Below are 17,395 nucleotides of genomic sequence, written 5' to 3' on the forward strand. Positions count from 1 at the left end.
TCCTTTTGTTTCTGTTAAGGTGACCACCATTTTCTTGGGCCACTTTCTACACTACTCAAAACCGATGTGCCGTGTTGCTTTAGGTGAAGGGCTACAGCAGCCGTACCTGCAGGAGCCCCGGGACCTTCCATCCCTTCTTTCACTGTGCTGTGATCTGCATCGGGGCTGCCCAGGATTGAGGCTCCGCTTCCCAGATGCACCTGTCCCTGCGTGTGGCAACAGGCTAAGTTCTGGCCAAAGGGCTGTGGGTGAGACTATTGGGTGTAACGTCTAGATGACATCCTTAAAGGGAAGAGGGCTGGTCCCTTCCTCCCCCGTCCTCCATCCTGCTGCCGGGCACACGTGAGGGGTGGGGAAGCCAGTCTGGGGAACGCGAGTTCCATGGAGGTGGCCGAGCAGCCCGAAGGGGGAGCCGGGTCTTGACACCGCGCAGCTGCCACACCAGCCTTCACTTAGTGTTTGCCTGGACGGCTGCGAGAGGGAGCGACAGTCTACCCTGTGTAACCGAGACTACTGTGACGCTCTGTTAGGGCTCGTGAAACTCACCCCAGTGAAAACGGCCACCAGGGAGGCCCCCCGTCCCCCGACTCTCCAGCGGCTTTGACTCGGGGCCTTCGCCCCCGCGCAGGAATCAGACTCTGATGTGAAGCAGGATTTGGATGCACCGACGCCGGCGGCCGGGAAAGCTCCAGTGAGAAACCCGGGTCAGTCTGACAGGGTCTCTAAACCCCCGCCACCCTCGCTCTTCCTCCGCCGCCGCATCCGCCCGGACACCCAAGCTCGCCTTTGGGGACGTCACGGTCTGTCTCCGGCCCTGCAGGCCTCGATGTTAGGGGCCTCCCGGAGGCTCTCCGTGCCTGCCTGCCTGCCGTCTCCATTCCCGCCCTTTCCGGGCTTTGACACCAGAGTAATGTCTGTCAAAAAGTTAGCACGATGTCTTCGCTTCCCCCTTGTGTCTCCTCAGTGGCCCCTGTGTCAGCTCAGCCGTCCCCACCTCCCATCACTCGCGCAGGCGAACTCTCCCCCGCTGGGTGAGTCCCTTGCCCTGGGAAACCTGCCGGCGTCGCCTCCGCTTGTGTCTTCGCTCAGAGGGAGATGCCACAGCGGCAGTTCCGCTGCCTGTGCCTTTTCCTGTCCAGAGGTGGCCCCGTCGCCCAGAAGGCCAAGCCCATGGCTTCTCATGCTGACCTCTGCTTTGCCTGAAGTCCCGTAGTGCCCACACCCGGTCATTTAATTATTCTGGGTGTGAGGTTTCTCTTACTAATTCCAATAGCACGTAGAATCATCAGAGTTTTGGAACTATCAACTATTCAAATGTGTGACTCCCCAAATAGCAAATAAATTCAGACAGTCCTAATCAGAGCCCCCGTTTTTACTATGCCACAGCCCCAACTACTGCTTTGATCATGTTAGAATAAAATCCAGAATCAAACTCCTGAGGAGGCCACTGAATGCCAGTACCTAGAACAGAGTGCCTCCTGCAGCCTGGGCTCCCCACTGTGCCCTTTGACCTCAGTCACACTTGCTTCCTGTTTAGAGTTTTGGAGAAACAGTGGCGTGACAGCCCACTGGGCGTGACAGCCCACTGTGCATAAAGCACGTCAGGGCACATCCCGGCCAAGACCCAGGACTCCGAAATTTCTTCAGTTCAGTCTGTGCATCACAGTACATCTCTGACCTCCCTGTGGCAAAGACAGAGTCCCTTTTGTCACAAGCAGGACAGGAAAAGCCACACAGCAATCTGGATGATTTAAATGTATGAGTGGATTTTTTTCTAGAAGAGCCCAGATAGACTCAGAAGTGACATCTAATTCCAAACACAAGACCAGGCATATAGTGGGAGCATAATACATGCTTGCCGGCTGTTTGACAGTTGCAGGGCCTATGTCAGTTTCAGCTGCGGAATGCAGCTCTCTGATCTCAGAGAAGAAATTGTCCTCCAGTTTCCCTTTTCCTTGTCACATTGCTTTGTGAAGCCTTTCTCCAATTTCTTGCCAGCCTGGTTTTCATTTCCTGCCTAATTTCTATTTGTACCTGCTTTTTTGTGTGTGTGTGCTTTTTACTAGAGCTACCTTATGGAGAGCAAGCTACAGTGATGCTCCACAGAAAAAATTAGGCTTTTGTGAACTGAAATAAAATCTTAAGGCTCCTCCCCAACCCCGCACTGGCTGACTGAATGGAGCCCCTCTTGGCCAAGCGCATATCCTAAAATTAAATTGCCTGCCAGGAGGAGGGAGGTCAGACTTGCCTCATCATTCCCAGCCCCCTTCTTGAGGACATCCTTTGTAACCTATTGACAGGCCTAAGGGTATGCAAGACAAACCTGCCGGCCCTTAATTTACACAACAAATCTATGTCCTCTGTCTTGTCTCTGATTAACAGCTCCTTATCTTAAAACATTCCAAGCCTTCAGACAAAGCTTCATGTCTTTAACCAATTACAAGTCAAGGAATCTTTAAAACCACCTATAACCTGTAAGCTCCCCCAACCCTCCAGATGTCCCACCTATTCAGGACAAACCGATGTATGACTCCTACGTATTGATTTATGACTTTCCCTATAGCCCCTGTCTCCCTGAAATGTATGAAACCAAACTGTAGCCCAGCCACGGCGAGTCCACTTGCTCAGGGCTTCTTGGCCGTGGCTCCAGGTCATGGTCCTCACATTTGGCTCAGAATAAACCTCTTTAAAATTATTTTACAGAGTCTGGCTTCTTTTCTGTTAACACTTTCTAGGGTGCTGGGGTCTTTCTTTCTCTTTCTTTTCCTTCCTTCCTTCCTTCCTTCCTTCCTTCCTTCCTTCCTTCCTTCCTTCCTTCCTTCCTTCCGTACATTTGAAAAGTTTGGTCTAACATTTAAAGCTAGGGTAGAAATTACGGGCACTCAGATGCTTTGGGCAATTGGAAAATTCCTCCAGCCCCTGGAGACTTCAGTGGTGTGGCAGAATTTGTTTAACAAAGGAATTTCAGTATCTTAGTGATTTGCTGTTTACTCTGTTTACAGTAGCAGGTGTTTACTTTGAAGCTTAGCAATAGTAGGAGGCAGGGGGGAGTCATATGTCAATCATTTCTTTCTAACTTCTGTAGTTTTTTCAGTTAAGGGAGCCTGTGAGTCAGCGGAAAGGTCATTGCTCTGCAGATTCTGAGGGAGCAGAGGGGGAGGGCAGCAGGGGCTGAGGGTGTGTTTGGGGAAGGTGGGGGGCAGCCCGCAGTGCAGCTGGGAGGGTGCTGGGAGGGTCTCCCAGCCCGCAGGGCCTGGACACCCTTGACCGATCAGAGCGCCTGGCAGAGCTGTCACCATGATTTAAAAGCCCTGAGAACATAAATTAGCAGGAGGTCGGTGGATGGTGTCATTCTGGCCCTGAAAGGCTTCCGTAAATCAGTGACACTAGAGCCCCAGCAAACTTCCTTCCAGTGGCGTCTGGAGCCCTCCTTCCACTTTGCTTGGACACGTGGAGAGGAGTGAGTCCTTGAATGGGTAGGATGTTGCCACGTGGCCTGCCCCCCCGCCGGCCTGCAGACCCAGGCAGCTGGGTTTTCACCAGAGGTTCAGGCTTCACTGATGGCAGAATTTCAGGATCCTGGCTCCACGGTAGGACTCAGGTTCTGGTCTCTGGGGGGTCTTTGACGGTCGTGGCGATGAGGGAGTTTCTAATGAAACAAACTGTCACATTGGATAAACACAGTGGAGCTCAGTCTGACCCAAGAATGGCTTGTTCCTTCCTTCTACCCTTTGTGCTTTGTTAACAGAATGTCCCTGGCACTTGTGCGCTCCAGCCTGCTGCCAAAGGCTTAACTCTGCCCTCGCGTAATCCTGGGGACACTGTCAGAAGGTCAGCGGAGTCCCTCGTCAGAAGGCAGAGGCGAGGGCTCAACCCTGCCACGATCCCCAGGACATTGTTCAGTTTTAAGGTTTAAACTGATTCCCCAGCGCCAACCCCTGCTTCCCACCGCAGATCACAAGCTCCTCCCTCTAGCTGGGCCAGAGACTTGGGGTCCCGGGTGTCTTTAGTGCCCCTCTATAAAGCAAAAACGTGCCACCTGGACAGCAGGGACCACGCGGTTACTTCTCTGCATTCTCATCAATTCCATGCTCTAGCAGGCCTTACGTTTTAGGGAAGAACCAGGAGTCACACCAAGGTCACTTGTAGTAAACTTTTGGCCCCTTCACTCATTTACTTCTGCCAGGCAAGTAGGCACCAGGGCATCTTGTAGTCGAAAACAAAGTGGGAAACCTGACCTCCCGGTGGCTCTTAGGAGCTGAGGAATAAGATCCAGGTGTCTCTGTACTCAGCCAATTTGCGTTCTTGTCTTCCTTGGAATGCAAGTTCCTTTTACAAACCACAAAAGGCAACTTACAGAGAAATAGCCCCAAGGTTCTTTTGCTGCCCCGTGGGCTCTGTGGCTGCTCAGCCCAGGAGGTGCGGTCATGTCTTCATGGTGCAGGGGACAGAAATGCCCCTGCCAAGAGGGGAGTTGGTTGGGCTGCTTCACTGTGGCAGGACAGGAACAGCCTTAGCCGTGGACTTGCAAGTACTTGGCTTGTTTGTTTTGGCCATGGGGACAGGAATAAACAAGGAGCACTAGACAGATGAAGTGCCTCAGCACTCCTGGAAAACACACATGTCACACACAGGAGCGCAGTACTGTCTGTTACCTAAGTGTATACAAGTGGAGCATCCCTTATCCGAAAATTCAAAATCTGAAATGCTTTAAAAGCTGAAACTTTCTGAGCACTGAGAGGACACCACAAGTAGAAAATCCCACACCTGACTTTGCGTGACAGGTCACAGTCACAACTTTGCTTCATGCACAAAATGATTAAAAACACTGTATAAAATTAACTTCAGGCTACGTGTATAAGGTGTATATATAAAACATAAATGAATTTTGTGTTTAGACTTGGGTCCCATCCCCAAGATGTCTCATTATGTATATGCAAATGTCCCAACATCTGAAATCTGAAGCACTTCTGGTCCCAGGCATTTCAGATAAGAGAAACTCCACCTGCGACCTGCCTCCCACACGCCTTTGCTTATGTCTCTGTCCCGGCTCTGCCGCTTTCTGGCTGTGAGCCTGGCACAAGTTATTCCTGCCTCTGTCCCCATTTTCCACTTCTGACAAATTAATGGTCTCCCACAGGATTGCTGTGAAGATTACATGAGATAATACATGCAAAGCTCTTTGAATGGTGCTTGGCACAAAATAAGCACTCAGATAATGTTTTTGCTAAGATTCCTATATATCTGTGTATGGGTTTGTTGTTGTTTTTGTTTTTAGTCAAGGATTAGAGCTCATTTCTTGTCTTTCCTGGGTTTTCTGAACTCGGGCTGTGTGAGTGCCATCGACCTGCCCTTGCAGCTTCTCAGCCTGGAAGATCACTTGCGTCTTGGGAAGGATCCTCTCAGCGCTCCTCTAGGAAAGCAGTCTTGCACAATCACGCCTCTCTTTCATGTCACCAGAATATTCTGAGCACAGAACAGTCTCCAGCATGGCTGCAGGTTTCTGTCCTTTGTGAGGCGTCCCCGCGGGTCCTGGCTGCCACCCTAGCACTGTTCGGTTGCTCTCGGAGCAGCCGGCAGGGAACGCCAATCAGCCTTCCCGCTCTCAGGCGCGGGGTTCTGACTTGCCAGGGGCTGCTCTAAAGGAGATCAGCCCTGCAGATCTTGCAGTCAGGAAGACAGAAAACTGCCTGGGCTTGGAGAATCTCTGTGTGTTTATGCAAACAGAAATTTAAAGGACAGAAAGCTGCAGATTATACCTGCTGGGAGCTTAGCAGCCACGTATACCTACCACAAGAGACTAGCTGTGTTACCTTGGGCAAGGTGCTTAACCTCCCTGAGGCAGTTTCTTTGTGAAAATGGGGCAGAAGGCAGCGTGGCCCCTGGGATTGTTGGAAGAATCTTGCTGTAGCTGACAGATGTAGCGATATTGGCCACTGGGTGTTTCCGCAATTGCCGGCGTCATCACTGCATCCCTACTCAGGGGAACGGAGGCAATGTCGGGGCCCCATCTTTTCTCTCCCCTGACCCTCCCACCTCCTTTTCCTCTCCCTCCCAGCTCTACTTCTCCTCTTCTGCTCTCCATCCCCTGGATCTGAGGGCCAAGACCCACACCTGGGGTAGGAGGGGCCTCCAGGAGTGGGCCCGGGCTAGCCCGGGGGAGGCTGAGTGACCAGAAGGGAGGCGAGGAAGGCCAAGGGGAGCCCTTCGCCACGTCCCCTTGGCTATGCACGCTGCACACCTCCTCTGCCCCCTTGGTCACCTCAAGCAAAATTAGCCACCAGCCTCCTACTGTGCTGACTTTCACCCCGTTCTGCCCCACGGGGGCTAAGAGATGTCAGCAAGGATAACCCCCCAGAAGAGCGTTCTTTACCCCTGGTGCGCAGAACTGTGCTGCCGTATGGACCTCGCCCTGGGCGGGGCGTCTCTGCCATCCCGGACACCTAACTGGCAGCTGTGGGCAGGGCTGCTCTGGGGATCCGGAAGCCGGAGCCGGTGGCTGCGTGGGCCGAGGGTGCGACTCCAGCTGGGTCGGAGGCGAGTGAGGCTCAGCGCCCAGGCTCGGCTCGGCTCAGTTCAGGGGGCCATGTAGGCCAGGGCTGACACCTGTGGTTTGGTTGGGGACAGGTCTGGAAGGCTCCGTGCCTCTAAACTTCAAACAAGACTGGGTCTGTCTGTCTTGCAACTGGAGGGCTGGTCTTGATGCCTTCTGTCCACAGGGGTAGCTTAGTTTGTTTCCTTCGAAGGCCTGGGTCTCTTAGTGGAGGCATAAGGAAAGGGTGGGTAAAGTGACCAGCTTGTCCTGGGTTCAGCCCTGACAATCCTGCATTCCAGGAAGCCCCTGAGTCCTGGCCGCACTGGGAGGGTCGGCCGCCTTGTGGGCTGTAGCACGCAAGGCGTTGATCTCAGGCTACATCCCTGCAAGGGAGCTGTGTGGCTCTGGGGAGTGACATGCACCAGAAATGCTGCCCCGCTGGACGGGGAGGAGCGGCCGTCCCCGCCCACCGCCCAAACTGCTTCCTCCGACGTTTCTCACGGCACCTCGTGAACGGGGAGTTCTGCAGCAGGAGGGTCAGAGCAGACTCATCGCCAAGGGGGAGGCCTGGGAAGAGCTTCCTGCCTTTGTCCCGGAGCCCCTCCCCCCCGCCCCCCAGCGCTGGGAGTGGGGCGCTGGGGCCCGGCCCGCATCCTCCCTGGCTGCGGCCCTGCGCCTTCCCTCTAATCGGCCCCTGCACCCAGCCGCGTGGAGACCTGGCAGTGACGCACCTGGCCCAGGTGCTGGGGACCCGCCGCGGGCTGCTGCCGGCCTGGACTGTGCCCCTGCCCGGCGCGGCTTCCAGCGGAGCGTCCTGTGCCCTCAGCCCTGCCGAGACTGGCTCCGTTCTGTTTGGGGACCGGGCCGTGCCCTTTAACCCCGTGCTGCAGGGGAGCCTCCTAGCGGAGGAGGGGCCGTGACCCGACGCCAAGCCCGTCCCGGAGCGAGCGGGGCGAAAGGCGGCCCCTGTCACCGCCCTGCGCCCGTCCCCTCCTGCTACTACGCGGGTCCCGACCCTGGGCGTGGTGGGAGGCAGAGTGCGCTCGGCTTTCCCGAGCCCAGGGCGCAGCTGTGCTCAGGGTGGCTGCAGGGTTCCTGCACCCCACAGGCCTGGGCCAAACTCCAGCGTGTCCCCAGAATCCAGGGTGGCAACGTTGGTTCATAGACAGACAGGATCTTGGACTCCAGACAGACGGGGAGTCTTGGGAGAACAGGAAACAGTCCTGTGCTCTCAGCTGGCGGCGGCGGCGGCGAGGTGCCCGGGACGCGCGTTGAAAGGGTGGACGGACCCACTCACAGAGCGGGAAGCGCCTCGACGCGGAACCGGCTTCAGTGACTTAGGGGTGTCTAGACACAGGACAGGGCTAGGCTGGAAGGGAAAAGGCTCATTTCTAGTGCACGTCCTCCCCCGGCGGCCTGCACTCTCCTCCGCCACCCTCAGGCCATGGGCAGACGGGGCAGGCGAGTCAGACGCGCTTATGGAACAGCACAGCGCGAGGGAGGCTGGCCCGCATCTCCCCGCTCCTGCGTCCCTGACGCTTCGGCCCCCGCGCGCTCTGCTGCCGCTGCAGCGCACACGGTCACACACACATACACAGTCACACACAGACACGTACATATACATACACTCACACAGACACATACTTAGCCACCAGCACACATAAACATAAACACACACTCATACTCAAACACAAACATACACAAGTGCAACACAAAACATGCACACAAATACAAACATACATACACTCACACAAATACACACATACAAACACACACAAACATGTATACATACACTCATACATACAAACTAAACACATATACACAAACACACACTACACACACACAAACATGCCCATATACACATAATCATATACACATATGTATCCAAACACACTGTATACAGGCACACATGAAAATACACCCCCAGATACCCTCCTACCATCTGAGGGGTTGGGATATAAGAGAAGACATGAACTTTCCATCTGCACTTAATTGTCATACAACATGCTGGTCAGCAGTTTTCGTACAGAAGTTTTCAATGTTATGTCTGCTTAAAATTGCTCCAAGTTTTACTTGACGGCAATAGTTTAATGCTATAAAAATATATTGTTAGAACCGGTTCCCGGTTCGGCCCCAGGAACAGAGTGGCAGAGTCCAAGGCTGCAAAAGGCAAAGGAGTTTATTGGCTGGCTCGAGCCAGGGTCCAAGTCCCAGAGCACCAACGCAGTGGTCTCTTTATGAACTAGGACCCCGCCCTGGGGTAAAAGCTAAGCTTTTATGCTTTTCAGTAGGTTACATACGCTGTGCACACCATTCCCTCTCCCCCCTTAGTTCATTTGCTCCTTCAAAGGTGGCTTGATTGAGTTGTCTCCTGATTGGTTGGCTCCAAGGTGCTCCACGTCCCAATACTTTTCCAGCTGTTTTGCAGAGTCATTGGGCGGGAAGAGGACCCATCCCAGGAACTCGTGACTTAGGCCCACCCGTCTTGGGGAAACCGAAACTTAGGCCTGTGTCAGGAGATTCAGCCTGTCATGGAGTCACTCCTGCTCCCCCTTCTGCCCTTCAATATGTATATACTTGTTATGGTTTGTAGCTTCTAAAACATGGTCACCTGCTCTGTGTTTACAGAATTTGACACAGCATTCTTCCTCAAGGCTTTGTGTTGTTAGTTTGCTTCTCCAAGTCATCGTCTAAGTCCTGCTATGGTAAATGTCATCCCGGCCCAGCCCAGTTATGAGTTTCATTGTCGAGTTCTGCATTAATGAGGTCTGAACACGGTTCACTCAGGAATCCGGGTTGTCTGGCAGGATTTGCGACTGTGATCTGTTTTGTGCGATGTGCCGCCTCTGCCGACCACCACCAGTGTCTCCCGGCAGTGGAGGGATTTGTGTGAGGCCAGCTCGCTCTTGTGACCTCAGCATTCGCCCTTCAGGGGACGGAAGTGGCTCTTGCTGTCTCAGTCCACTGGAAGCCCTCCCAAGAGAGCCTGGCCGACTGGCTTTGACTTTCAGTTCTGCCACCCGTGAGGGTGTGACCTTGGAAAAGTTGGTGCTTCTCCCTGCCCCTTGGTGCTCCTGTGACCTGGGCATGGGTGACGCCTCTCTTTCAGGACTCTTGTGAGGAATAAATGAGATGTTTTAGTAAAACATCTACACTAGTTTTACAATTTGCAGTTGTGACCCATGAATGAAATGAATTTGGTGAGTTGTGACCAACATTTTTAATAAGTTAAGTAAATTATGAAAACTGTCAATCAGTACCCAGGGGAAAAAAAGTTAAGTAAAATAGAATAGATATTGGGGATATGGTGTTTTTTTGGAGGGCGATGAAAATGTTCTAAAATTAGATTATGATGGTGATTGCACAACTCGGGAAATATACTAAAAACTATTTAGTTGTGGACTTCAATTGGGTAAATTTTGTGGGATATAAATCACATCTCAGTGAAATTGTTCATAAAAAAAGATTAGAGAGCCCTTAAAAAGCCCATCACGCCCTACCTCTGGGATTTGTGAATGTTATTATGGTATGTTCGACCTCAACCTGAAAATTAGGTGTAAAGATAGAAACTATCAGAGCACGTTACATTTAGGAAGGGTTAACATCGTTTGCTTGAAATATCTGTGCAAATGTGTGTGCGAATGTGTGTGTGTACGGGGGCTGCAACAGAGACGCGTTTCCTAAAACATTTAGAGCCATTGGCCTGGCGCCTCCCCAGTCGGGATAGGCATTTAACTATGATTATTTGTACCCCTCCTACCCTGCCTTTCCAGAAACGCAAATAAAAAAGGAAGATGACATCCATGTTCAACCACTGACCTCAGGGTGCTGGTCTGTTTTCTGACATGAAAGAGGGGAAATTCGGACCAGCTGTAGGAAACCTGTTACCTTCCCACTTCCACGTGCAGACGCACACACCTGTGTGCACCCTCTCTTTTCCAGTTAAATAAACACCACACCTGCTAGAAGAACAAAGAGCTGGCCTATCCCCAAAGACAATGTGCCTCTGGGCTTCCGGTTTTGGAGGGTTTGTAATGTTTGCTTTCCAGCAATCTCCACTTGACTCCTTCCCTGTTTGATTTGGTTTTAAATACCACAGTTTAAACTAGCTGTCTTCCTGCCGTGACCCTGGGCTGGGTACAGGTTCTCTTGACAGATGCGTCAGGCCTGCACAGCCCCTTCTCCTCTAGGCTAGAGTGGGCCGGGGGGAGCAGCAGACCTGGCCGTGGGCAGGGACACGGCTGCTGTGGGGGGGAGTGCAGGGCAGGGACCTCAGCCACTGCCACCACTGGGACATGGACTTAGCGCTTAGTCAAGGAAAACAGATGAAGTCATCCAGTGCTTGGTGACCCTTGAAGATGACCAAGTTCTAAATGGCCTTGGGATGACTGTTCCATCAGGGATGAAACCATTGCGTTTCTGTGGCTTTCTGATGATTGTTTCACTTGGGTTCTTTGCCCCGTAACACCTCTGGGCAGCCACCAGAGGGCTCTGGGGCAGATGCGTCCAGTGGAAAGACCGAGTTGGAAATGACAGGACTGGCACCTGCCTCCTCACTGAAGCCCAGGAAATCAGGAAATTGACTGAAGAATTCTTAGAATTTACTCTAGTTTTGTAAGTTCTGGGTTCAAATTCCATTTCATGTTATAGATAAGAGTGAGACAAGTACTAATTTGTGGCTACATTACAACTGACGTGGGGTAGTGGATTAGCCTCTGGTTGGAACTAGCTACCCTGGGAAGGCCACGTTAACTCTTTCAGGTGACTTGGGATCCCTGAGTGCCCGGAGCAAGGGTGGTTTCCGAGTAGATGGTCTATAGCACATGGCACAGGTGGATGGTGACGGCTGGTGTTAGATGGTTCATGACGTAATATATGCGGTGGTGGGTAGAGCCCACTTAGAGTCCAGCTGCCTGGTGAGAATGTGGGCTCTTCCTCCGACTTGCAGCTCAACCTTTTTGCCTCAGTTGCCACAGCTGCAAGATAATAGCACCTCACTCATGGGATTTGTTTTTTATTGTGTTTCAATAAACATTACATAAAATTTATCATTTTAGTGCTTTTAAGCATACAGTTCAGTGGCATTTAGTACATTCCCATTGTACACGGTCATCACTATCCATCCACAGGACTCTGTTCATCTCCCCAAACTGAAACTCCGTACCCAGTGAGCACCAACTCCCATCTCCCCCTCCCCAGCCCCTGGCAGCCCCCACTCCACTTTCTGTCTGTGTGGATCTGACTACTCTTAAGTACCTTATACAAGTGGAATCACACAATATTTGTCCTTTTGTGACTGGCTTATCTTGCTTAATGAAACATCTTCAAGATTCATCCAGGGTGTAGTACGTGTCAGAATTTCCTTCCTTTGTAAAGCTGACTCATGCTCCACTGTATGGACACAGCACATTTTATTTATCCGTGGATGGACACTTAGGCTGTTTCCATCTTTTGGCTACTGTGAATAACGCTGCTACGAACCTGGGTGTAACAGCATGTGTTCAAGTCTCTGTTTTCAGTTCTTTTAGGTATATACCCAGGAGCAGAATTGCTGGGCCGGTCATATGGTAATTCAATGTTTCATTTTTAGAGAATCTACCATATTGTTTTCTACAGCAACTACACCATTCTACATTCCTACCAGCAATGCACAAGGGTTCCAATGTCTCCACATCCTTAGCAACACTTGTTATTTTCTTCTTCTTTTTTTTAGTAATAGTTCCCTGGGATTTTGTTTTGAGGGTCCGATGAGAATGTATGAAAAACACTTAGTGCAGCATAGCGCCTTGCTCAGTAAATGCCAGCTGCCCTTGTTATTTCCGGTTCTCCTCTCTCTTGTAGAAATAGAGCAGACGACGACTTCCTCAGACGCTGCTCAAGTGTCCAGTTGTCTTTCACATAACATTGGCCCTGGAGCGCCAAAGGTTTGCATTTGGACGGCAGCAGCAGATTCTGGACCTTCAGCTCGGCTCTGGGAAGGTCCTATGTTGCTCTCGGTCCTGTCAAGCTTTGAGATTCTCGTGGGAGGGGGAGGCAGCATGGCTTGTAGGCTACCCCAGAATGGGGAGGCCTTTCTGTGTAACTTCTTAGGGTCTTGTTCTTGCCTGGGTTTTCACTATCCCATTGGTTTTGTTACCTAGCCTAGCAAACATAAGCTCTCCATAGAAAGGGGAGCAATGAGAATAACTTGCTCATAGCCTACAAATTCTTCTAAGAAAAGGTATAGTGAAGAGACACAAAATTTTTCTTTGGATTATTCTAGAAATGTTGGAAAACAGCTTTATTTAACACTTGATCAATTTAGTTAGGAAGAGAATATTTTAAATGGAGTAACTGAGGATGAAAATGATTTTTATTTTCTTGAGTGAGGCAGCATGTTGGAGAATAGGACAAAATGAACGTCATTTTAGGTTGGAAGACAGTTAACTTGAACAATATTTGTTCCTTGATTTAACATTCCAGAAATGGATATGAAAAATGGGACCAACAGCATGCTGTGTGTATATGGTATTTCTAAGCCATGCCTTGGGTTAGTTCTATTTTTCCGTCTCTTCCTTCGGCCGAAGACTGTGCATTTCAGCTGTATTTCAACTGCATGCCTAGGCACCACCCTGACCGTGGGGTTTATGCCGTGTCCCATAAAGAGAAAGCCAGAGAAGGAAGTTTTGGATTAGAAAAACCAGGAAGAATCTAGTAATGTTAAAAAACAAACAAACAACACCCCCCCAAAAAAAACCTAACAACAACAATAACAAAACAACCAAAAAAGAAAAGGATAAAAGCTTCCTTCAGTCTGGAACTTTGCTCAGAAGATTCGGGGCGAGTTGCTAATAGGCCTTCAGCTTGGTTTTCCTTCTGTTAGGGTGGAAAGCTTGGCAGGTGCTCACGGTGCGGGTGGAGGAAGATTTCTCACTCAGAGATTAAACAAAAAAGTAAAATTTATTTTGTCTTTTAGAAGGACGGTGGGAATGAGAGAGAGAGAGAAAGGGAGAAAGAGAGAAGAGGGGGGCAGAGGGCAGGGAGACACGTGGCAGCCCAAAGAAAGAGGAGAGGCTCCAGCAGCGAGGCCGGGTGGCTGCTGATTTTAAGGGGGATGAAGAGAGAAGAAAACAGTGATGGCCGTCGGTGGAGAACAAAAGCGGCAGCAGGTGGATGACAAAAACTGCAAGGATGTCAAAGTCCAAGACTTGGTTTCCTGCCTTTCCTTGCAGAAGGGATTTTCACAGGAGATGCGACTCCGTCCTCATCCTGAGACGTGGTTGAGGCTGGAGCTCTTCTCCTGCTGTTTACTCAGGAACTCTGGTAAAGCAGATTCTCAAAAACCAGTTTGAAAGAGGGAGAGTTACGTCTCTTTTCTGTTCATTCAGCTTTCTTCAGAGGTTGTGCGAAACAGAACTGCAGGTTCCTTAGCGAGAGAACCCGCAGGAGTGGTCTGTAACTGGTGCTGGGGAAACGGGGGAGGGGGGGGTGGGGGGTGGGGTGGGTATTTTCCTGTTATTCTTGCAAGGCTGCTCCTCCCACCTTCAGCCCCTGTTTGAAAACAAATCAAAATGTAAAAAATAATAGTCTTTATTTAAATCTTTATTTTCCTTGAAAGAACTCATTGGAGGATTCTTTATTATTATATACATACACATACATACTGTATATGCAAGCATATAATGTTAATATATGGTATATAATATATATGTATGTAGTATATATGTATCTAGTGTAAGTATATAAATATGTAATACATTCAGGTGACTAATAGTTTTGAGGTGTCATAGCTTATAAAATTTGGTGGCCCTTTTTCAGCGTAGGGTCGAAGAGGGCAAGCTTCCCCTTCTGCTGTTGAAACCACAAGGCGGTGTCAGTCTAGGTCCGGTTGCCCATTGCAGTACTGAGACAGGGAGGACTGCCAGGGAAGAACGCAGTTTTCCATGTGACAGATGTCTTGTCTTGTCGGGGGAAGGGGAGAAGCTGCCTCAAATCCACCCCCAGCTGGGGGAGGCCCCGGCATTCAGAGGCCGGCGGGTGTGGTGTACCTGGCAAGGGGCCACGGGCACTGGGGGCAGCGTGTGGGGGACAGTGGGTCCTGGCATCAGGAAGTCTGCCCAGGGGCCTTCAGAATCTCCGTTCCTTTGTCCTGCAGAAAACCCACCATTTCTGGGAAACAACTCCAAAGGTCAAGTAGTGAAGGGAGAGGATTATATAGGGGTCATTGAGGTTTGTTCAGTGGGGGCCGGTTACACTTCTCCCTCTGAAGATTCACTGAAAATGAACTGATAAAAGTCAGATTAAAAGGAGCAAAAGGCACACAGGCTTATTCACCAGGCACAGCAAGGGGCAGTTGCAGGAGCGAGTGCCCCGTGGGGGCCAGGCGCCTGCACACCCTCCTCCACAGGGCAGGGCCTGGGCCACGTGGGTAACTGACAGGGATCCTCTGAGCCCCGCGGAGGTGGTGGGCAGGGGAGGAGAACTGCGCTGGGAGCGAAGGCCGTCTGACTGTGCAGGTGAAGTCCTGCAGGTCGTCTCTGGTAGGTGGAAAGTCTGTCTGGGCCTGGTGATGACTTTCGTTCTTTCATTCATCTTTCCTGGTTATTTGATGAGATTCCTAGGGAGGGGGTCTTAAGACAATCGCATTTCTTTTGGAAGGAAGCTTTCTTAGTCAGATAAGGAAATTCTGGAGCAGGTTCCTCCAGGTGCAGGAAAGGAGGACACAGTGGGGGCCAGAGGGAATTGGAGTGTCGGGGGAAGGTCAGAGAGACCTGGCTCTAAGGCCTATTTCTGAGGTCTTTCAGTTTTCTTCAGTTCAAAGCACTCAGCATGCCCAAGTACTGTATTGCGGGGTGTCAGTTTCTGTGGCCCAACATAAGGGAAAAATACAAAATATCTTACTTTTGCAAAAATTTCCCCAAACATGACTATGTTAATGCATTGCTCAAGCTCCTCCCAGGTTCTGGCCAGAAGCTTAAGCTGTGTTGGCTTCCCAGAAACCTACCTCCAGGACCCTGTGATTTCCCTGGAAGGTCCCCTGCAGCAGCTCCTTGAATGAGTGGCTCCTTTGTCACCTGCTGTCTTCTGAAACCATTGGTAATGGCAGCTGGCAGCTGGAACTTGATCCTCCCACCAAATCTGGGGATGTAGCAGAAGTAAGGGTCTGAAAAAGGGCAAAATGTTTTACAAGTTGTCTCTTGTCAATGGAAAAGAAGCCAGACTCTGTAAAATAATTTAAAGAGGTTTATTCTGAGCCAAATTTGAGGCCCATGACCTAGAGCCACGCCCAAGAAGTCTTGAGCAAGTGGACTCGCTGTGGCTGCGTTACAGTTTGGTTTTATACATTTTAGGGAGACAGGAATTACAGGTAAAGTCATAAATCAATACATGGAAGGCATACATTGGTTTGGCTTGAAAAAGTGGGACATCTCAAAGTGGGGGCTCACAGGTTACTGGTGGGTTTAAAGACTCTTTGACTTGTAATTGGTTAAAGAAATGAAGCTTTGTCTGAAGGCTTGGAATGTTTTAAGTTAAGAGAAGAAAGTCTGTTAATCAAAGATAAGCTACTGGCTCTGTACTTGTGTCAGTTGAGGCCCTGCAGGCTTGTCCTGGGCAGCCTTAGGCCTGTCAATGAGCTACAGAGGATGTCCCCGAGAAGGGAAGGGGGCATGATGAGTCAGGTCTGACCTCTCTTCTCATGGCCACCAGCTCAGTTTTAGGGTATCCCCTTGGCCAAGAGGGGATCTATTCTGTCAGCAGGTAGGAGGGGTGGAGGGAGTCTACAGATTTCATTTTAGCTCACACCGTTTAAAATGCCTTGCCATTTTTGGGAATTAAAACCTGCATTCCTGCTGGAGGCCAGTAATCAAAGGGGTAGAAAAATGTTCTTTGTTCTCTGTATCTTAACCCACAGGAGATGGCTCAGCAGAATTGTCTGGACAGAGGTCACCGTCCTCACTGGAGACGCTGTGATTAAACAGCAACAGCCTGAAGCTGAAAAGCCCCTTAAGAGCTCTGTGTTTCTGCTTAAAGGAGGATGATGATTCTTTGAGACTTTAGGATGAGAGTGCCACCCTCCCCAGTTGCCGGCAAATTAATAAACTTCTCCTTCCTTTTCCTCAAACCAATTGTCCTCATTCTTCATTTGGCCTCAGGGACAAGTACTGAACTTTCAGTAACAGGGACATGCTTATCTTTAAGGGCCTGTGCAAAGGCCAGGAGCAACAGTTTTTAGGAGAGAGTCCCACTGCTTTGGTCTTGAAGTGAAAATGCGAGGAAAATAGCAACAAAGGTAGAAGTGGAGAAGGGGAAAAAAAGAAGTGGGTTGGGGGTTGGGGGTGCATGGGGTGGGCAGACAGCTACCGGCTGCAGCGATTGTCCTTATAGCCATGAAAGGAAGGGGGAAGATCCTCGGCTTCCAGTGGAGCTGAAATGGGCTCTCCTTAAGATCATGAACTGGAGTCTGGGAGGCTGAATTATTCATGAGAAGGAAGCGTTTGGCAACCTTGTCTCTCCCGGAGCTGTCTGGGCAGCGGGTGCTGGGATAGCCTGGTGTCTGCACACACCGGCCAGCCGCCAGCAGGTCCGCGTGTCCACTGCTCTGGCACCATGGACAGCTGTGACCACCACAGAGAGATATCTTCAGGCTCAGAGTCTTGGATTTTAGTCCTTGTCCTCTGCGTGTCAATCTTCTGTCCTCCCAGCTGCTCTGGAGGGTCTCTGCAGGAGGAAACAGCAGACAACCCAATCAGAGCATGCGCTGCAGCACCTCTGCCCTGCGTTCTCACGTGGCCATGTCAGGAAAGGCAGGGGGCTGAGGAATCGTCCCCACTAAAGAGACGTGACCAGTAAATGAGATGTGTAGCCTGGATTGGATTCTGC

This window comes from Lemur catta, chromosome 2 (genome assembly GCF_020740605.2).
Source record: "Lemur catta isolate mLemCat1 chromosome 2, mLemCat1.pri, whole genome shotgun sequence".
Taxonomy (NCBI): Eukaryota; Metazoa; Chordata; class Mammalia; order Primates; family Lemuridae; genus Lemur; species Lemur catta.